Consider the following 19,121-nt stretch of genomic DNA (forward strand, 5'->3'; position numbering starts at 1 on the left):
CAAGAGGCATCTGGCACTGTGTCACTGGGGATGCACAAAGATATTAGGGCTTAATATACAGATCTGGAAATTAGCCACATAGCAATGTTACTTTGATCCATGGAAGCCAGTGAGATCATCATTCCAGAGGTTAAATGGAAAGAAAAAGGAGTCCAGGATGGTGACAGAGTCTTAGTCACCATCCTGGACCCCTGAGGTCTTAGGAGACCTCAGAAGAAGTGAAGTAAGGGAGAAGGGCTGCCTGGGGAGAAGGTGTTAGAGGGTTCTATGGGGGCAACTCAGTAGTTCTAAGAATGCAGAGATGCATAGAAAAGAGGCTCCAATTTCAGGCAAATTATAATTTAAGTTGGGACTATGTTAAGAAAACGTCTTCCCCTCCTCCAGTCTGGGGAGGGGAGACAGAGAGACAGACACACAGAAAGAAACACACAGACAGCGATGGAGATGGAGAAGGAGAGAGAGAGAGAGAGAGAGAGAGAGAGAGAGAGAGAGAGAGAGAGAGAGAGAGAGAGAGAGAGAGAGAGACAGAGAGAGAGAGAGAGAGAGAGAGACAGAAAGAGAGACAGAGAGAGACAGAGAGACAGAGAGAGACAGAGAGAGAGAGAGAGAGAGAGAGAGAGAGAGAGAGAGAGAGAGAGAGAGAGAGAGAGAGAGAGAGAGAGAGAGAGAGAGAGAGAGAGTAAAGGAGGGGGAAAGAGAGAGGGAGAGGGGAAAGGAGAGGAGAAAGAGAGAGAGAGAAAAGAAGGGGTGGGGGAGACAGAAAAAGGAGACAGAACTGGTTAGTGAGCAGGAAGCTGTGGAATTTTCCAATATGAAATTTCCCCCTTCTTTTACCTCTTGGAAAACCAATAAGTAGGGGCTGGGGAAAAGCAAAGGTAAGAATTGGTCATTGTTCCAATGGAATAGTGGACATTCCGGGCACAATGCCATGGGTGAGGTAAAGGGAGAGGGCAGCCAGCATTCCAGAACATCCGGCCTCACTGGGGCTTTAGAAGGAGGAAGGCTGGTCTATGTTGAAGCAGGCTAAGATCAGGGATGTTCTTCTCAGGTAGGAGACAGCCTCCTATCCATGTCCCTGCCCCACCCACTGCCCATCCCCAAACCTCAATCCAAGGTGGGGCAGCTTCTCTAAAGCTGGTTTGCTGTTTATTCCTTTTCAGGGTGTTGGATTGAACACATAACACACTCTACAGCTCAGCCATACAACCTGTACACACACAGCCTCGTAAAGCAGCCGGGGAGGGGAAAGGCGAACAGCTGAGCATAGTTACCCCAAATGCCTGTTTTACCACCATCAGGAGAACAGCCATTTAAAAATAGAAATAAGTTCATAAAAATAGAAACCCCTCAACTTTCTGTCCGTCCCAAGTCAGCTGATGGGTATGCTTTCTGAGGGACCTTTCAGAGCAGTGAAAAGTATTAATTTCAAGGGAGAGCAGTGAGAGACAAGGATGAATGTTCTCCCCATCCCCCCTCAGGTCCCTTCCACGCCTTCCTGTCCAAAGGACTGAATGGAACTGTTGATTGTATGTGATGAAGTAGAGGGGACATCAGATTAGCAATTAGTATAATTTTAGATTTTGGACCCAGTTCAAAAAATTTAGAACTGGAGGAGATCTTAGTCTAATCTCATTTTACAGGTAAGGAAAGCGTGAAACGGAGATGATATATGAACCTCCCAGCTATGTCACTTTGTTCTATTCTAAAATCCCTTCCACCTAAAGGTGGACCACTTCCAGCTCTGGCAGTCTGAGCTTCTGCTCAATTCTGAAGTTCTAAAGTCCCTATTAAACCAGGGCCAAGTATCCCTGATTACTCCAAATCTACTACTCCTGGCTAACTAGGACTCGTGGCCCACCTGGTGAGCATCCAGTGTCTCAGGTCAATACAGGGATATTCCCATAAGTCCCCACAGAGATCCAAATATTTTTGCATGAATAACTGAGATCTGAGGAGCTGATCCCAAGCTTGGGCCCAGCGAGACTGGGAGAAAGAGGCCAAATTCCTCCTGTAAGATTATAGGGGCCCTCAGGCTATCCCCAGCTTTGCATTCTGGGTTCATGTTTATATCATTTTATCATTTCCCCAGCCTTCTCCATTTTAATCTTCCAATAGAGAAAGAATGGGAGCCATGTGGGCTCCCATGGACTTCTCCCTTGTCATTGACTAAATGTTCTAAATGACAAGGTAGGGTTGCTTGCTAAGGGAAGGAAGGCACTGGGAAGAACTTGACTGTCAGAAATCCTGCCCATGTAGGGCTGATCCAAAGGGAGAAAGTGAGACATGACTGCCATCTGGTGGTCATATGGAGCATTGCAATGAAGACTTATTTTCAGCAGGCTTCCTCTGGCCACATTTGAGGATCAATTAGGGTATGTAGACTCTGGGTATAGACACAAGCAAGTTTGTTTCCCATCATTTTGTCAGCAAAAGAAATAGGGACATTTTAGAGCCATCTAGGGATTGGGTGATTACCTTGTGCCATTGTGTGGAGTGATTCCCTCTCGTTCTGTTCCCAGAGTCAATGTTCTCCCCTTAAAGTTGCTTGATCATGGTGAAACTTTAGAACTCCAGGAAATGTAATAACAAAGCAGGATCCTGGTGATGAAGTCTGCTGCCTCCCTCTTGCCTGGATGGCTGATGGGATCAAAACGCAGACAGAGACAGACATTTTTAGACACGACCAATGAGAGACTTTGTTTCAAGTAATTACAAATATTTATGAGGGTTTTCTTTTTGTTGTTGTAGCTTTGGGGGAATAGAAAAGAAAAATGAAATATTTAAAATTTAACTTAATTAATTAAGATTTACAATTTGTTATAATATAATTAAATAATAATTAATATTATTTATTTAAAATTGGAAAATAAGATAAAGATAAAATAAGATAAAAATAAATTAATAATTAAAGTAAAGTAATTAAAGAAATTGCTTTATGTAATTGACAATACTTTCCATTTACTTATTTGTGAATGAGAATATTCATCCCTCTGCTAGGACCTGAGCTTCTTGAGGGCAGGTCTCAGTTTTTTACTTTGTGTCCTCAGCACCTGGGACAGTGCTTTGCCCACAGTTGGCTCTTACTAAATGAATTGGCACAGAAGCAAACTTGGATGTGTGGGGTCTGTTAGTGTCCTATACCCCATGTCTTCACCCCAATCGAGTCTCAAATATGGCCAGAAGGCTGCTGAAAATACAATAATTATTCATGACAGTGCCATATGCAGATCTACTAGTCCTTGAAGGAAGGAAAATAGTGTCATGGAAAAGGCAATGGCTCTGAAAGTCAGAGGCTTGGAGTTCCATTTGTACCTCACTATGACTTATTGCTGAGACCTTGGCAAGTAATTTTATCTCTTTTTGGCTGTTTTTTCTTCTATAAATGGAAGGGATTGCATTAGATGATCCATTAAAACTCTGAAGGGAGATCTAGATGCTTCTATAAGAAATACAGGGGAGTGACAAGGGAAAGAAGCAGTGTGGCTAAACTGAGTTACAGGTCTTGAATTCAAATTCTGGCTCTGCCACTTAATACCTGAGTCTTTGAGTAGGCCTTTTTATCTTTCTGGGACCTAGGTTCCTTATCTGTAAAGTGAGAGGGTTCTACTCAATGAACTCCATGGTTCTTTTTAGTTCTAGATTAAGATCCTATGATTAGAATATGACCAAATGAACTCTATGGTTCTTTCCAATTTTAGATCAAGAATCTTATAATAAAAGTAAGATATGACCAGATAAACTCTATGATTCCTTCCAGTTCTAGATCTAGGATCCTATGACCAGAATTATATAACTAGATAAATTCTATGGTTCTCTCTAGATCTAGGATCCTATGATTAGAATGATATATGACTTTATGACCTCTATGGTTCTTTCCAGTTCTGGATCAAGAATCTTATAATCTGAGTAACACATGATCAGATGACCTCTTTGGTTCCTTATGGAATCTAGATCTAGGATTCTATGATCAGAATAATACATGACTAGATAAACTCTTACGTTCCTTCCAGTTCTAGATGTAGGATTCTTTGATCAGAATGATACATGACTAGATAATTTCTATGATTCCTTCCAGTACAAGATCTAGGATCCTTTGATCAGATTGATACATGACCAGATGAAGTAAGTGGTTCTTTCCAGTTCTAGATCTAGGATCCCTTTACCAGAGTGACACATAACAATAAAAAGAGGGTCTATAGCAAAAATGTTAAATAGTAATGGGCTGATAACCTATGGGAACTGCTAGTTCTCATGAAATAATGAGTATTTCATATAGGGCTTTGGCTTGTGAAGCACTTAATATTAATTAATTAAATACCTCATATAATCTTTACAAAAATTCAAAGATCCTCGGAGAGGTAGGTGCTAGATAGAAGAGATGGCTGTAATATCTAAGAAATAACGAGCATCTAAGGACATCATTATAGAAGTTATGGCTGAAAAAGATCACATAATGAGGGATAATAGATTCATAGCTGAAGTACTTCATTGGTACTCTGAAGATATCAGGAAGCCCCCAACATGTTGACTGGTCTCTCTGGGGCCATCTTTTGAGGGGACATGGACAAGAGCCAAGTAAACCAAACAAGAGTGATAGAAAGGCATGGATTTTGATCTGCTCACCGGAGAGAACATCCAGATCAGCTTGATCACAGATACACTGACATTTTGAAATAATAGAACCCAAGAAGCCCTTAGAGAGGTTTTCTGAGGTCATTTGATCTAACATACGAAACATTGGAACCCCATTTAGCTATTGATCAGCATTAAACCATCTCCAAGCTTCATCACATCTCCACAAACCTTTAGAGATGAGGAAGAGGAAGGCCCAGTTTCAGACACTTACTATTTGACATTGGCAAGTGTCATTTTCCTCATCTGTAAAATGAGCTTAATAACATCTACTTCTAAAGGACTATTATGAAGATAAAATGACCTAATGCTTATAAAGCATGTAAAAGATTAATTTTAAAAATTAAGATTCTCAAATTCTGCCTTTTTAATGTCTGACCTCAGGCAAGTTTTTCCTCCCTGAGTCTCAGTTTCCTCATCTGTGAAATGGAGAAGCTGGATGAGATGACTTCTAAAATCTCTTCCAATATTAAATGTATGATCCTACTTGGGGATGACTATAACTGCTATTATGTTTTCCTTTGTCTTAGACTGAAGGTTGCCTCTTTCAAAAGGAAAATGGCAGCCCACTGAAGTAGGAGTCAGAAAGATCCGAGTTCACTTTTGGCCTCATAAACTTATTTACTAATTATGTGACCCTATGTGTCACCTCATTTCTCTCTGCTTTGGTTTCCCTAGCTGTAAAATGGAAGCAATAATAGAACTTAACCTGCCAGAGTTATGAGGATAAAGTGAGAAATTCATGCATGAAGTGCTTGCCACACAGTAGGCTCTTAATAAATGCTACTTAAACTGACACAGACATATGAAACTTTATTCTTAGTTTTGCCTGCTAGGGACATTTTAATGAGTTGAATCCAGTAGGAGCATAAGGGCTCCTAAAACAACTTGAAAGCAATAGTCATATCTAACCTAAGTCTTGTCTTCTCCAGCTTAAACATTCTCAATTCCTTAAACTGAGAATCCTGTGGTATAGATTTGAACCTCCTGTACTCTTGTCCTTGCCAAAATGTAGCACTTGGAACTGAACCCAATCTTCTAGGTCATAGAGAACAATGACGCTGTTGATTTTTGGTCTGGATCTGTGGTTGCATCAGTTTGAGGAACTCCCAGTGTGGTAACTCCCTCCCTGATATAGATCAGTGACTACTTGACAACTTAAAAGTTTTAGAGAATTTCTTCCCTTCTCATTTTAGCTCTAGGATTCTATTTCTAGGGACTTTAATTGCTTTCCTTTTTAAACCCCAGAATCAGCAACATTTAGGCAATGTTCTTATCCTAAGATCAATCTTTTTCAGGTGTGTGTGTGTGTGTATATGTGTGTGTGTGTGTGTGTGTGTGTGTGTGTGTGTGTGTGCGTGTATAGTATAGTGTTGAATCAAAGGATCCTGGGTTACATGGGGGAAACATTTCAATTTCTCATTTCTCTGCTTCAAACAATCAATCAGGCAGCAGTTGTGTTAGGAACTATAGTCACAAATACAAAGAATGAATCCATTCCCACTTCTTGTTCTGAGCCACCAAATTATGAGATAATGGCAGCTTGAGGCTCTGAGATTTTGGCAGATCTTTTCTGTTATTACCTCAGGGTACCTCAAAGGTACATCACCTGTCTCTACAAGATCCTAAAAGATAACTCAAGCTCATTGCTTACCAGTAGTTTATATGTCCATCATCCACCATCAACAGGATCTTGAATTTCTGGGTGATGATGGGGCAATGGAAGCTCCATCATCTTCAAGTTTGCTTGTATGATCTGCTTCATGGCACCAGAGAGAGAAGTGAAGAGGCTAGAGCCAGAGGAGGAGGAAGACAGAGGCAGCGAGTGCCTTCTCGCCATCACTGGTCACTAGGACAACATGGGTCCATCATAGAGATGCTGGCAAGTTGGCCAGGAAGCTGCTGTCAGGCAGCATTGGAGGAAGTTTATGTAGTATTTGGGGTCCTTCATGGCCAAGAAAGGTCAAAGGTCAAAGACAACTTGGGTAAGAACTGGTGAAAGGAGAGAGTTAAATGTTTTAGGAGAGTTCCTATAAAAATGGCTTCTTCCTCAATTTCAGTGTCTTTACTTTTCTGTAGAAACAATCACAAAAAGTAGGGGAAAATCACCTTTTCTCCAAAGATTTTGGAAAACAATCTGGAGTTCTGTCAATAAAGTGAGAAAGGTGTCCATTCTCCTTGATCCAGGGATTCTACTGCTAGCATATATCTCAAGGAAGCTGGAGACAAAGGAAAAAAAAACAAAGCAAAACATTTATAAAACACTTTTTATATGACAAAGAACTGAAAACAAGGTAGATATTCAGTGACTAGGGAATATCTAAACAAATTGTATATGATAATAAACAATGAATATGAAGACTACAGAAAAGTAGGGAAAGATTTCTATGAAATGATAGAGTAAACAGGTAACAGAACCAAGAAAACATATTCTCCCCCTCCTTATGTTTCTCTATCTGTCCTTCTCTCCTTTCTCCTCCTTCTCTTTTTTTCTCTCCCCTCTATTGCCACCTATCTCTCTCTTCTCTTTTCTCTCTCCCTTTCTCTCCCTCCCTGCCTCTTTCTTTTCCCTCATAAGTCTGTTCCTTAACACATACTCACTCACACTCCTCTCTCTCTCTCTCTCTCTCTCTCTCTCTCTCTCTCTCTCTCTCTCTCTCTCTCTCTCTCTCTCTCTCTCTCTCTCTCTCCTTTCTCCCCCTCTCTTCTCCTCCCATCTCTCTCATCTCCCTTTCTTTCTCTTTCCTTTTTCCCTCCTTCCCTTTCCTCTTTTTCTATCCCTCTCTCTTGCCATCTCTCTCTCTTTCTCCCTCTATGCCCCTTCCAACTCCTCCTTTCTCTTTCTCCCTTTATCTCCCTACCTCTTTCTCCTTCTCATACGTCTACCCCACACACCCACACGCATTTCTGTATATTACAACAATTAAAAAAACTGTACAATTATAATTATCAATATTGGCCCTGCAGAGGAGAGAAGAAAATATGTTCCCCTTCCTTGGGGTGTGGAGCATTGCATATAATGTCCAATTCAATTGATGTGTTGACTAATTTTCTTGAACAATTATTATTTCCCCCCTTCCTTTTAAAATTCATCTTTATAACTTTTTTTTTCAGCGTCCCCATCTCTACTCTCTTTTTTATTCTTTGATACATGGAATGGGCTTTTAAGTTAGAGAACACATTTGGAAATAAAGGAGAGTAAAAAAAAACAATAGATATGAATAATTTTAAAATGTCCTTGTCTATCTTAAAACTAGACAGTTCTACATTAGAACATTCTTCTGAGGGAAAAGAACATCAGCTGAATATGTAATTTTTAATAGCTAATAAAAGATGAAGCATGGCATGGTGATATTTGCAAGATATCCTTAATCTCAGAATAAGAGTAATTCCTCTACCCATTTGACAGCCATGATCGCATTTTCTTTCCCCCTCTGCAGAATTCTGCTCTGAAAATTTCCTGTCTCTCAAATATCTTTAGCTTCTCCTTTACCTGAGATCTCTTTTCATTTGCCTGTAAATAAGGTTATGAATTCTCAATCCTTAAAAACAACAAAACAACCTATTTGTGACCCATTTATTCAATTGTATAATCTCTCTCCACAAGAGCATTGGGCCAGTGACATCACTACTAGGCACATTTCCTAAAATATGAGAGACAGAGGGAAAGGATCCATATGTACAAATGTATTTACAGCAGTAATTTTTGTTACAACAAAGAACTGGAATCTAGAGTTGGAGGAGACCTTAGAAACCATCTTATCTAGTCCCTTAATTTTACAGATGGGGAAACTGAGGCAGAGAGCTGTGAAGTCATTTGCCAAGGTCACAAGAGGCAGAAAACATTTCCAAGGTCAATCCAATCCATGGTTCTTGTTTTACAGATGAGAAGACTGAGACTCAGGAAGACTAAATTGCTTGCCCCAAAGTACACAGGTAATAATTATCAGAGGCAGGATTCGAATTCATATCCTCCTGACTCCAGGGCCAATGCTCTAACCACCTAACTCCTTGGTCTTCTCTCAATTCTATATACTCCTCCTTTGTAGAAACATTGGCTCCCATGGCTCCAATTACCATCTTTGAAACTGATTTTCCTATCTCTATTCTAAGTCTTTATCCTGATTTTGGGTTTCAGGCCCTCATCTCCCCTTTACTTCACTGGTACCTCAACCTCACCATGTTGCAGACTCAACTTATCCCCTTTTCAATCAGAGTAGTTTGCCATTTCCTTTTCCAGCTCATTTTACAGATGAGGAAACTGAGGCAGAAAGGGTGACGTGACTTGACCAGAGTCAGATAGCCAATAAGTGCCTGAGGCTGGATCTGAACTCATAAAGATGAGTCTTCCTGACTCCAGGACCAGTTCTCTGTCCACTATGGCACCACCCAGCTACCCTCTAATGAATAAGGTATAGATTCTGTTTCTGATACTTTGGGGATCTTGGGCAAATTATTTAACTAACCCGGAATTCTTTCCTCATGTGTCAAGTGAGAGAGTTGAATTGTGTGGCCATAGAGATCCCTTCCTTATCATCTAACCATGAACCTGCATTTATCCTCTCTATTTTCTTCAAAATGTCACCACCCATCAGGACTATTTTGATAACCTTTGACTTCTCTGGCCCTCTTTAATTCCTTTCTCTAATTCATCCTTTATGCTGAGAGGATAATGTCTATGATAAATGGCAGAGTCTTTTGAATCTTGAACGTGTCTATGTCTTTATCCCTTAGGTTTAACCTCCTAAGTTCTTTCAAATGATCCTTCTAGGACATGTCCCTAGGGCCATTTACTACCCTTTTAGTCCTTTGCTAAACAATCTTCAGCTTTCTCACTATCCTCCTCAAACTGTGATGTCCAAAGCTGAGCATGTGAAGAGGTCTGTGGAAGACAAAGTTTCTGAGGCACTCAGAAGTTTGGTGACTTATCCAAGATCACACAACCCGTATGTATCAAAGATAGGACTTGATCTCAGATCTTTCTGTCTTCAGGGTCTTTCATTTCTCATAATATTGCGTGTCATGTTATTTTAGGTCATGTTTTATCCTCCCACTGGATCAGAAGCTCCTTGAGGGAGAGAGATTTTGCCAGGCACTATTCTGGATCTACAAAGACAAAAATTAAAAAAAAGTGATTTCTAAGTATTTCGGGCCATATAAAGAAGGCATTGGATTTGTTTGCCAAGGTCTCAGAGGATAGGATTGAAAGGTGGGAGAAAAACAGATGTAGGTTCCATATGAGCAAAATGTGCCATGTAACACTTCTTGGGGACTCAGAGCTAGCTGCTATAAATGCATGGTCCAGTGGAAAGAGCATTAATTTCTAAGATCAGAGAACTTGGGTTCATATTCTTCATTTGATTCTTACCACCTTGCACAAGACAGTTAAACTTTTCAGACATTGATTTTCTCATCCATAAATGAGAGGCCTGGACTAGATGGCTTCTGAAGTCTCTACCAGCTCTAAACTAAATGGCCCCAAGACCCAAAGAAGAGTTTACATTTGGGATTTTTTTTTTTGCAAAAAATACAGAAAGGTTTCTACATTTCAAACATGAGATCCAATTCAATGTAGCTAACCACATGTGGTGAAATACTGAAGGCACTAAGTCATGAGTCAAAGACTTGCCCTCCAGCCCATCTGAAAAACAGAAGGAAATATTTAAAAATGAAAAACCAATGATCAACCAAAAAAAAAAAAGAAAAAGAAAAATGAAAAAAAAAAAAGAAAAATCAGCAGGTGTCCACTATGCCAACAGATAGAGCAATTTTTGTGACTTTGAACAAATCATTCCCCTTCTCTGGTTATCAGCATCCTTCTCTTGTCAAGTGAATTGGAGACTAGGCCAGGAGTTCTCAATCCTTTTGATAGCATGGATCCTGTTGGCCCTCTGGTGAAACCTACGAATCCATTCTAAGAATCATATTTTTAATCAATTGAAAGAAATTATAAATTTTGATTAGAGATTAGTGAAAATAATGTATTTTTTTTCTTCATCCAAATTCCCTAATTCCCTGAAATCAATCCAGGAATCTCAAGATCAAATTATCCTTAGAAACTCTCTAGGTTTAAGCAAGCTATATATTTTATTGTTATTCTCAATTTGCAGAGAGTGAAACTCATTTCTAGAGATGTGAGATGACTTTTATTGAGCAATCTTATGTATGTTTCCACTTGAATAAAATAAGAAATTTGGAGAGATTACTTCAAGCTAGGTGGAACAGTGAATAAAGTCTCTGAAGTCAGGAAGACCTGAATTCAAATCCATACTTGGACATTTCTAGTCAGTATGACTCTGAGCAAGTCCCTTTCCCTTTCTGTCTCAGTTGATAACATCTACCCCTCATGGTGATTGTAACATTCAAAGGAGATAATATTTGTAAGCTTATCATAGGACCTGGCATACAGTAGGCAACTAATAAATGATTGTTCTCTGAACCTTCCAGCTGGTAAAATCTTAAAATATTTCTGGACTTTTGCTTTTACATCTATAAAGTGAGAAGATTGGACTATATGATCTCAAAGGTTTTTTCCAACTCTACCATCCTGGGGCTCTGTGAGACCCCCTGGGAGATAACTTTGCACTGTGAATATGCTTCCTCTATATTTCTTGCTTCCATCCTCAGTTGCTGAGATGGCCTTGTCAATGGAAAGTTTCAATGAGAATTCTCAGCATTGGACACCAGAGGGAGACCGTGGCCATGTAAGAAACAGGACACTCCCAGTTTGGGTTCAGAATTCGCTAGGAACCTATGGGATTTGTTCCAGGGACTAGCTAAAGGAAGAGAAGAGACTCTGAATTCTATATGCCAAGAGGTCTGCTGTAGTTGAAAGAGCATGGCTTAGTTCTGTCAATGAGCTTGGATTAATTAATCCCTCTCTTTGGGTCTCATTTATCTTAGGAGAAACACTTTTCCTCCCTCTCCTATTCCCTGTAACTAGCTCATTAGGAAATAAGCAGACATCTTCTTCTCTATTATGGGTGGCCAGTCCTATTGAGTGTCAGTCAACTAATAGGCACTTAATTATTAGAAAATAATATTAATAGTGTTTGCATTTATATAAGCATTACAAGCTATTTCCTCTGATCCTATGGCAACTCTGGAAAGTAGATATTATTAATCACCTTCATTTTATAGATGAAGAAACTGAGGCAGGCAGAGGTTAAACCACTTCTCCATAGAACCAGTAAATAGTTGAGGTTGGATTTGAACACAGATCTTCTTGACTTGTGGTCCAGCACTTTCTCCATCTAATTGTCCAACCTCATTATGTGCCAAAACTGTGCTAGGTAAAAGGATCAAGAATTTCCTATAATATGTTGGAAATTTTGTTATTACAAAAGCTAAAGTTAACTTATTTGAATGGGTAATCATAATGTTTAAAGACTCATGTTATTCAAGGGTTCTGATAAAGGCTTCATTTCTAAAATATATATAGAATTGACTCAAATTTATAATAATAATAATATTATATATATATAAATAAGAATTCAAGCCATTCTCCAATTGATAAATGATCAAAGGTTATGAACAGACAAATTTTAGATGAAGAAATTAAAACCATTTCTAGTCACATTAAAAGGTGCTCTAAATCATTATTAATCAGAGAAAATGCACATTAAGACAACTCAGATTGGCTAAGATGACAAGAAAATATAATGACGAATGTTGGAGCGGATGTGGGAAAACTGAGACACTCATACATTGTTGGTGGAATTGTGAATGAATCCAACCATTCTGGAGAGCAATTTGGAACTATGCTCAAAAAGTTATCAAACTGTGCACACCCTTTGATCAGCAGTGTTTCTATTGGGCTTATATACCAAAGAGATTTTATTTTATTTTATTTTTGCTGAGGGAATTGGGGTTAAGTGACTTGCCCAGGGTCACACAGAAAGTGTTAAGTGTCTGAGACCAAATTTGAACTTAGGTCCTCCTGACTTAAGGGCTGGTGCTCTATCTAGTGCTCCAACTAGCTGCCCTCCCAAAGACATTTTGAAGAAGGGAAAGGGACCCATATGTGCAAAAATATTTGTGGCAGCCCTTTTTGTAGTGACAAGAAACTGGAAACTAAGTGGATATCTATCAGTTGGAGAATGGCTGAATAAATTGTGGTATATGAAGGTGATGGAATATTATTGTTCTGTAAGAAATGATCAATAAGATGAATACAAAGAGGTCTGGAGACACATGATGCTGAGTGAAATGAGCAGAACCAGGAGATCACTGTACACAGAAACGGCAAGATTATACGATACTCAATTCTGATGGACTAGGCTCTCTTCAACAATGAAATGATTCTGGCCACTTCCAATGATCTTGTGATGAAGAGAGCCATCTACACCCAAAGAGAGGACGGTGGGAACTGAGTGTGGATCACAACATAGCATCCTCACTCTTTTTGTTGTTGTTTGCTTTCATTTTATTTTCTTTCTCATTTTTTCTGGTTTGATTTGATTTTTTGTGCAGCAAGATAAATGTATAAATATGAATGCTTATATTAGATTTAACATATATTGCTATCATATTTAACATATATTGGACTATCTGCCATCTAGGGGAGAGGGTATGAGAAGGGGGAGGGAATTGGAATACAAGGTTTTGCAAAGGTTAATGTTGAAGAATTATCCATGCATAGGGTTTGAAAAATAAAAAGCTTTAGTAAAGAAAAAAAGGCTCATGTGTTCTGTTGACAGACTGAAATTGCATCAAACACCATCAAATACATCAAATATCCAAGATATGAATTTACACATATGTGTGTGTGCATATATATATATACACATATACATATATATATGAATAAAATGTGTCTATATATACATATGTATACATGCATATATCTAGGTTAGTTCAGTATATAAGACCAAAAGTTATTTCCCTTATAAATAAATGGTCAATTAAACAGTCTTCAAAAGGCTTGTCAACTATAACATCCATGTGGAAGACAGCTCAAAACCATTCATCACAAGAGAAATGCAACTCTAAATTTCTGAGATTTTACCTTACATCTAGAAATTTGCTGCTAATGGCAAAAGATGGAGATAATCCATGCTGGAGGGGCTGTAAAAAGACAGGATCATGAATACACTGGTGGGGAAGTTACAAATTGGTCCAACCATTCTGGAAAACAATTTGGAATCATGGTAAGAAAAAGAGGATGTCCATACTTTTGATCCAGAGATCCCAATAAGTCAATTAATTGACAGGTACTTATTAAGCATTTACTATGTACCAGGAACTGTACCAAAATATGAAAAATAGCATTTTGGTTATTGAAAAGAATTGGGGGGGGGGCGCAGTGGATAGAGCACCAGCCTTGAATTCAGGAGGACCGGAGTTCAAATCTGGTCTCAGACACTTAACACTTCCTAGCTGTGTGACCCTGGGCAAGTCACTTAACCCCAGCCTCAAAAAAAAAAAAAGAATTGGAAATAATTGAGATGACCATTGATTGCAGAATGGCCCAAGTGTGGTATATGAAATTCATAGAATATTTGCTTTCCCACCAGATGAGCTGTCCCTGATGCTTGCCATCTGAATGAGTTTGGAAAACTCTGGCTATCAGTTTCTCCATGTGAAGCATGAAGATGTTGGAATATATGGTTTCTCAGGTCCCTTTCAGCTCAAAATCATGATCTTAAGAATTTAGAGAACAACCTCTCCTAATCATTATGACCCTCTCCAGCCACTGATGCCTTCTCCCTTTCAAAAAATACTCATGTTTAGTTTGTCTATATTTTGTTTTTATTCGTGTAGGTACATGTTTCATCACTCACTAGAATATTAATATCTTGAGAACAGCAATGGTTCAGTTTGTTTTTATATCCCCAATTCCTGGAACACAGCAGATGCTAATAAATACTAAAATGATTGATTCATTTATACGAACAGATAGAGAATAAACAGAACTAAGAAAACAATGAGCGGCATAATATAAATGAAATGAACAAATTTACAAAACAGAGCCCACTGGAATTATGACAGACTTAATTTTCTCTATTCTTTGTAGAGGTAGGGGACTAAGGATTTGGAACACTTCATATATCCTTGGACTCTGTTGAAGAGTTAGATTTTGTTGAGCCATTTCCTCCCTGTTATAAATTCCCCCCGGTAGGGAAAGTTAGAAACTGAAGGTGATGTAAAAACAAAAAAAAGATTTATTAAAAATCTTTTTTAATTTTAGGGTTGGATTAGATTAGGGCTTCTTAAAGTTTTTCTACTTGCAACTCCTTTTTTTCTAGAGCAATTTTTGTGTGACTTATACATACACATGAGTGTGCACGTGTGTGTGTGTCTATACAGATACAAATTAAACATTTACTGATAATAAATCATAATTTCACAACCCCTACTTTCAGTTACATGATCCCCTATGGAGCTGCAACTCACACTTTAAGAAGCTTTGTTTCCCTACTACTTTTATGAGTTTATTCATTTAATATTTCTTAATTAGCCCCTACTAAACACCATGCAAGGCAGTAGAAATATGGTTATATCAGCTTAAAAAGGCAAGGACTCTCAGGGCATCCAGGGTCACCTCCAGTCATCCTGATTTCTTTTCTGGCCATTGGATTCAGATGGCACTGGAGGGGAAAGTGAGGCAGGTAAACTTGCATAGGTCTCCCTCACTTAAGTCCAATTCATTTGTAAATTATGGCTTACTTCCCTGATGCCATGATCCTTTTTTTTTTTTTTTAAAGGGCAAATAACAACATTCTATTGTGGAGAACCAATGTGTGCAAAGAAAATTAAAAATAAAATATGTATCAAGTAGACTCAAAGTAATTTATAGTCAAAATTGATTCATGAGGGGTGGCGCTAGTGGGAACGGGCATGGAAGGGGAGCTTCCTACAGGAAGTGACAAGTGATTTGGACTTTGAAGGATATTAGGGACCCAATATCTCTTCAACATGTGGGAGAACAGTCTACACAGAAGTGTGGAGATAGAAGATCAGGTACAATGTGATCTGTTGGGTGGGCTAGAAATTGAAAAATGGGGATAGGAGATATGAGTAGATAACTTGAGAACATTTCCAGTTCTAAGCCTTCATTCTTTTGAATGTAGAATTCTCTCTACTTGTTTCCCCCTCCCCCCAAATATCCTCTTTCTACACATTCTTTTTTGGTATCAAAAGAGATGGATATTAAAGGATGTCCTCTTTCTCCACTCCTGTTATTCAGAAGTACCATTCCATATCAGGAGAAAATTTAAAAATTCATAATCAGAGCATACCTTCCATCCTGGTGATGGATTGATGACCACAGGCAACAAAGGACTCTGCTGAAGACTGAAGGTCAACAGCAGAAACTGATGGATGAAATGGCCAAGGGAAGAGAGGCTTCCCTTCCTGGGAAAGGTCAAACAAAGCCATCTATTGAAAGACTGTTTGGTTCCCACATCAGAGGATCCGGCTCCTCTCTCTTCCCCAGGTCTCTTTCAGCAGGAGTACTCCACCATCAAAGGCTCCCAAGAATTCCTAAGAGCTCACATGGCCTCTTCTCAGTGGAGACTCTTCTCTGGTCTTCCTCCTCAGGAACAAAGGGGCATAGAACCGATGGGAGGGTTGGAGTCTCCAGACAGATTCTTCAAGTAGTTTTGACTGAGTCTTTTGAACTGGGAATACTCAGACTCTCTCTGAAGGGTCATTAATTACATATCCCTGCCCCTCATCCAGTTTTATTTTTTTTATTAATTTTATAATTATACATTTTTTGACAGTACATATGCATGAGTAATTTTTTTATAACATTATTCCTTGTATTCATTTTTCCAGATTTTCCCCTCCCTCCCTCTACTCTCTCCCCTAGATGACAGGCAATCTCATACATTTTACACCTCATTCAGTTTTAAAACAATCACCACCACCCTCTTTATTTTTATAAGAATAAGCAAGTTAATGTGTGAAGAAAAATAAATAGAGGCCTTATATTCAAATTCTGACCCTGCCACCAGGTACCTGTGAAATATTGGGCCAGTCCCTTCATTTTGGGGTTCTGCTTCTTCACTGATAAAAGATAGATTAGATTAAAGCTTCTTAAACTTTGGATTAGTCCTTGTAACTAAATGTGGAGGCTGCAAAATTTATTATCAGTAAATGTTTTGATTCATATACCTATTTTATATACCCATATGCCAAGAGTCTCATAAAATGTCTTGGCCATTTAAGAGAGGAATTGTTTTTATCTCTTGTTTTTGAATCCCTAAAACACAAGAAAAGACCTGGTAGTGCTGAATAAATGTTTGTTTTAATTTAATTTAATTGACAAGGGAAAACAGTTCTTGGGAAAAAGGGGTCTTGAGTGGAAAAAGTTTAAGAATTAATTGTTTCTAAATTTGGTTGATAGTCTCATAGTCTTTTCTTGCTCTGAGTCAGCCATTCTTTGATCAATTTAGGGAACTCCCTTCATCTATGAAATACATCTATCTATAACTTAGGAGATAAATTATACAGAATGAGAATATAAGCTTCATGAAAGTAGGAATTGCCTTTTCTTTTTCTTGATACCATCCAATATTAATTAGCACAGTGGCAGGCACAGAGTAAGCAGATAATAAAAACTTATGTAGTGACTGAATTGCTTGGACCACAGAGAAAGATCACAGCTTTTGAGTTATATGGAAGTCAGAAGCCACCCAAACAACTCTCTCATGTTCATACTTGAAGAAAATGAGACTCAAGTTGGTAAAAGCATTTCCCTCACTTTTCACAATAGTCAATAGCAGAGCTGAAAACTTAATGGTTTGGAGCTCGTGACCAAGACATTTAAAAAATGTCTTCATCTAAAAATCTAACTTATCTAAGAATAAGTTTCATTTGGGAAAGGAATAAAGTAACTTCAGAAATTTGTAATTTTTAGAATGCTTCTTTGAATTAACTACATATATAAGGGGATTTTCTCAATGTGGGGAATAGAGCGAGATAAGGTGAAGAACTTACAAGAATATGTGAATTCTTTTTCTGTATTTTATTTTCATTATTTCTGTGTTTCCCTTATGATATGTATAATATGTGCAGGCCTATATTTACTTGAGCCCGAGCCAGCTATAATCATATTTACTTGACCTGAAATGATGACATTTATCACTATTCAATGATATCAATCTAAATATTGAAATATTGAATCTAAATATTGAAGGTTTATTGGCACCCATGTCTAACATTCAATTAAGGGGAGAGAGCACCTATTTCTCAATGCTCCCCAACTTAGCAACAACCAATTAGATGCCTCCCCCTCCCCTTCTCAATTCTCTCTTACTTGTGATGTAATTTCTTATATAAAAGCTATGTATCTTTACTACTTCTTTAGCCCTCCTACCATGAGCTTTCTCTTTCTTTCTTTTTTTTTTTTTTTAATTTTTTTTTATTATATATATATATATATATATTTTATAATATTATCCCTTGTATTCATTTTTCCAAATTACCCCCCCTCCCTCTATTCCCTCCCCCCGACGACAGGCAATACCATACATTTTACATGTGTTACAATATAGTCTAGGTACAATACATGTGTGCGAATATCATTTTCTTGTTGCACAATAAACATTAGAATCCGAAGTTACATGCAACCTGGGCAGACAGATTGTAGTGCTAACAATTTACATTCCCCTCCCAGTGTTTCTTCTCTGGGTGTATCTACCTCTGTCCATCATTGATCAACTGGAAGTGAGTTGGATCTTCTTTATGTTGAAGATTTCCACTTCCATCAGAATACATCCTCATACAGTATTGTTGTTGAAGTATACAGTGATCTTCTGGTTCTGCTCATTTCACTCAGCATCAGTTGATTTAAGTCTCTCCAGGCCTCTCTGTATTCCTCCTGCTGGTCATTTCTTACCGAGCAATAATATTCCATAACCTTCATATACCACAATTTACCCAACCATTCTCCAACTGATGGACATCCATTCATCTTCCAGTTTCTAGCTACAACAAAAAGAGCTGCCACAAACATTTTGGCACATATATGTCTCTTTCCGCTCTTTAGTATTTCTTTGGGATATAATCCCAGTAGTAGCGCTGCTGGGTCAAAGGGTATGCACAGTTTGATAACTTTTTGGGCATAATTCCAGATTGCTCTCCAGAATGGCTGGATTCTTTCACAACTCCACCAGCAATGTATTAGTGTCCCAATTTCCCCACATCCCCTCCAACATTTGTCATTATTTGTTCCTGTCATCTTAGCCAATCTGACAGGTGTGTAGTGGTATCTCAGAGTGGTCTTAATTTGCATTTCTCTGATCAGTAGTGATTTGGAACACTCTTTCATGTGAGTGGATATAGTTTCAATTTCTTCCTCTGAGAATTGTCTGTTCATATCCTTTGACCATTTATCAATTGGAGAATGGTTCGGTTTCTTATAAATTATGGTCAGTTCTCTATATATTTTGGAAATGAGACCTTTGTCAGAACCTTTGTTTTTAAAAATATTTTCCCAATTTGTTACTTCCCTTCTAATCTTGTTTGCATTAGTATTATTT

At 38.3% G+C, this 19,121-nt stretch overlaps 1 long non-coding RNA gene across 1 annotated transcript in view; it reads left to right on the top strand.

The window, feature by feature from the left end:
- Positions 1-890: 890 nt before the first annotated feature.
- LOC141544873 (uncharacterized) overlaps positions 891-19,121 on the top strand; it is a 31,038-nt gene continuing 12,807 nt past the window's right edge. Inside the window, exon 1 of the long non-coding RNA XR_012482829.1 lies at positions 891-1,048. This is a non-coding gene — a long non-coding RNA (uncharacterized LOC141544873). The remainder of the gene's footprint in view (positions 1,049-19,121) is intronic.

This window comes from Sminthopsis crassicaudata, chromosome 5 (genome assembly GCF_048593235.1).
Source record: "Sminthopsis crassicaudata isolate SCR6 chromosome 5, ASM4859323v1, whole genome shotgun sequence".
Taxonomy (NCBI): Eukaryota; Metazoa; Chordata; class Mammalia; order Dasyuromorphia; family Dasyuridae; genus Sminthopsis; species Sminthopsis crassicaudata.